The sequence below is a fragment of the Oryzias melastigma genome, linkage group LG2, assembly GCF_002922805.2.
Source record: "Oryzias melastigma strain HK-1 linkage group LG2, ASM292280v2, whole genome shotgun sequence".
NCBI lineage: Eukaryota > Metazoa > Chordata > Actinopteri > Beloniformes > Adrianichthyidae > Oryzias > Oryzias melastigma.
In genome coordinates, this window is record NC_050513.1 from 20,995,227 (window position 1) to 20,999,670 (window position 4,444).

The window sequence follows — 4,444 nt, forward strand, 5'->3', positions numbered from 1 at the left end:
GCAAACGTCTCTTTATTGCTAAACTCGCAGGTGTAGTTTTAGTTTTCATGGCCTCGCGGCTCCCGTTTGTTTACACATGTTCATTCAACTTGTTCTCTTTCTTTGGAACGAAGAACACAATTCTGAGATTTGACTCATCAAAAAAATACAACAGGTTTAGCGTTTTACTTTTATCCTTCTCCGCTGCACACCCAGTTTTTAATTGTTGGTATTTTTGAGCTCCGCTGACGTGGAGGCCGAGCGGAGATGCTGTTGTGTGGAATTCCCAGGAACGCGCTCAGACTGAGGAGGTGAGTTTTTGTGAGGGACTCCGGATGCAAACAGCAGAAATGAAAGAAGCAGGTGTTCTGATCATTTCTTATGCTGCTTTGTAGAACCAACATTTAAACACATAAAAATCAGGATTATCTGTTTCGAATGAGACGCAGAGAATCTAAAAAAATATTTGCATTGATCATGATGACAAACAAAAATATGCTTTAAACGGAACTTTTCCAGCTGCAGTGAAATGTTCGCATCATTTGCGGAAAGCTGCCGCAGTGGAAGAGGCGCTGAAGACAGAAACGATCGGGTTTCCTTCCTCTGCGGCCCTGCTGGCCGACGCCTGCTGCTCGAGAAGCCGCCGCGCGCGCTCCGTGCCAGCGGAGCATATGGTGACATTGGTTTAGTGACAGAGTTGTAAAACAGCAGGAAATTCTATTATGCGCCGTGGAGGGCCAAACTTCGAGGCCGCTGCTCTCCATAACAAGCGCGGGCTGCTGGAGGGAAATTCAGCGAGAAGTCAGGCAAAAATCACTGCAATAATATTAATAATAATCAAAAGGGGGGACATTTATTCACATTTTTTATGTATATTTTGCAAAACACTAAAACATGAACGACGGATAAAGAGCTGATTTTTTGTGTAATGAAAATGTGTTTTTGTCAAGTTTTGTAGAAATTATTAATTAGATTTCCACAGATATTTGTGTTCGCATTTTATTGAGTTTTCCTCCAGGTAAATGCTTCTAATGTCGATGATATTCTATAGCTGTAGGCCTTGGTAAGCACTCATCATATTTTCCTGTTTGAGAAGTCTTACCCGCGGAAGCGTCCGGCATGCGTAATACTGATCATCATTAATCCCGTAATTGCTTTACCACTCGATTATTAAAAAAAAACGGGGATATTGGGAATAAAGGAATCTGTGTCCGAATGTATTTTCCTGCTTCAGGTTGATTCAAACGGTAATTAGAAGCAGAGAGACTGACATCATCAATCATCAGCTCTGAGAGCTTTAATTGGCTCCACTTTCACCTTTTGTCACAGCGACCGTCACACTCCAAATGGTGTTTGGTGACATCTCCTCACCTCCACGGAAACATCATTTGGATTCAGTCTGGTAAAGAGCGCTCCACTTCCATTCTCGCCGTGACATTTAAAGATCACAGGTCTGCCGATAATAGCGGGAAAGGCCAAACGTTTTTCTCTCAATAAACTCACCGCTTTGTCTGCTGTAATTCACCAAATAATTCCTTTTACTGCAGAAATGATTCTTTTTTTTATCTTACTCTGCATGTATGGGAGACCCACGCAGGGTGATGACAATGGAGCAACTGCAGGAATAATCCTGAAAATGCAGCCTCATTTGTTACAGCTCTGTATCGCCTTCACGCCACTTATTACCCCCCACGTGCCACATAGCCCTCTGCAGCACCTGGTCCGGCCCTTGCATGGACAAAAACAGGCCAAAATGTGAAATCCGAATACAGAACGCAGAGACACCACTGAGCTAATCAATTAACACTGACGACGAAGGACTGTGAAGAGGCTCCAGAAGGATCCAACGAACGGAAACGCGTTGGACATATCAGTAAGGAAATGAAGCGTCTGTTTGAGCAGAGACTGCACGGATGGGGTTTGTCGTGGCGCGTCCTGACGCACAGCGGCTCGGAACCCTGAGCGCAGAGCAGCAGGAGAGGCTGCGCGGGGACTGCGCCTGCTCCCCCCCCCCCCTTTTTTTTAAATTATTAGTATTTTTGTGGTTTGTAAAATGTATTGAGACACCCTTCAGGAGGGATGAGCTCATCTTTCTTCACGCTGAGTTATGTGACGATCCAAATAAAGACTAAATCTTCTGCAACAGAATATCATTTTCTAACTTATCGAACTTAACAGAGGAATACAACAAATGGGTTATTTGAGGTTGTTCTATAGGGAGCCTGTAACGTGTATTTTTTTATTCTGAGCAACAACAAGAGCAAAAACACTTTTTATTTTTATTTATTTACATATCATTTGTATTTGTATATTTTTCTCTTTTTGCTATTATCTACGTAGTCTATTCCTTTTTAACTTCTATAACTTCATCCCATGTAGATGTCGATCGCGCGCTCTCCAACAGTCCTCTAAAAGTCTGCGTCATTCAGTCGGCGGGCACGCGCAGCTCCTCCTGGACCCTCCGGAACAGCCGTCACTGAGTCCCATTGGCCGGGATAGAGACAATCGCACGCGCACTCAACGTCCTTTTCAGATTTTGGGGGTAAATTAAAATCTTAATAAATAAATAAATAAATAAGAGCGATCCAATAAAACATTCGGGTGTGCGTGAAGCCGAGCACAGGATCAGTTTCTCATGATTTTACAGGAACTGTCTGTTTTCACTAAGATGAATATTACTTTCGGACAGCAGCAGCAAAAACACGTATCATGAATTTAATGCAACATTTATGTAACACGATAAATGAGGATAAATACACGTAAAAGACCAACAAAAGCAAACAACATCAAAAATGTAGTCTTAGAGTAATTTAAACATCAATGAAAGCAAGGGGCCGAAACAACATCTCAGAACGTTTACCAACAACTACATTGATAATAAATACAAAATAATAATATTCTAATAATGACATGTTTGTTTTATAATAAGAGATGCAATTATAAGGCACAATAAAAACAAAATGATAGCATTAAGACTAACTAAGAAATAAGAATAAGTGAATACAAACACTTTTTCAAGTAATGACATTTAAATATTATTTATTATTACACATCTGACATTTATTTCTTTAGCTCCAACTTATTTTTAGAAGACCTGCTAACTTCGCTGTATAGCACAAATCCCACTAAGATCGAATTTCATGACATTTCTTACCTTGAAAAGACTGTTTCCTTCCCCCAAAAATGTGCAAAAAATCGTAAAAATTTCTTATTTATTTCTTAATTTCTTAATTGCAGATTTTTGTTAACATTAGATCTTCACCACTTCCATGTTTAGTTAAACAGTGATCCTATGGATTAGTTTTCAAATGGATCTTCCAGTAGTGCTCAGTTTTTGCTTTACTGGTTTGTGACAGCAGAGCCACAGTTTCATTTAATGAGGCCAGCTCAACAACAAAATACATTCAAACTGTAACAAGTTTTGTTGAAACTTTTAAATAATATACATTTTAAATAATTCTGGACATTTGTTTCTCCTAATGATCTAAAGGTTAAAGTAGTGAGTGAAGAGCTGATGTTCATACATGGTGGGTTACAAATAAGATGATCAGTAAATGCAGAATGTGTGCACGTTCTGCATGCCTTCATGCCATTCTAAACACATAGAACATCTTAGCACACAAACGTTTTGTTTTGTGGCTCTCAGTTTTCCAGGTCTTTCTCTTGCTGGTTGTTGTTTTTAAAAGTCCTTTGGGTTCCATTTAAGATCATAAAGAAGGACGTGGGAGGGGAGTTGAACAGGATTACAGCATTATAGATGAGTGCTTTTCCTGTTTCACTCCTGACTGGCTTCATTATTGTATAATTAACCCACTGACCATTGATGCAGAGCATCTGATAGAAGGCTGAAGACCTATACTGTTAGTATTTGTGTGTTTGTGGCTCCCGCCCAACTCATTAAAATGAGAGCAATTAATATGTCTTTTGTTTTCACAGTATTAAAAATAACATTCATACAATCACTGGAAAAGGTAAACTCCTTTCTCTGCCTTAACCCTTCAGTCTCATCAAGTGAAGGGTTAAAGTGGGATCCACCAGTTCATCAGGACAATGCAGAGACCAACAGCTCTTATGACACTATTATGACCACAACCATTCATGTTTTATGGCTGCAGTCATTTTAACAAATGAAAAATTAAAATAACCTTTATTTAATCACTACAACTTTACCTTTATTTACAACAGGAGATCAGAATCAACAAAACATGATGGATAAAAACACAGAGACCTTGACAGAAAGAAATGCTATTCATCACTTTAAGCTTTGTGACACTCAAAGTTTTTCAGGAAACTTCCGAGTTGACTTCAGCAGTAAACAAAACTATCACTGTTGCTTTGGATTTTTCATCCTCAAAGTTTTGCTGACTAGTTACAGCATAAACTCTTGAAACATTTCATCAACCCAATTCTTAGGGGCTTCATGCTGGGATATATTTCCGGGTTGCTTTTTGGAGCAATATTACCA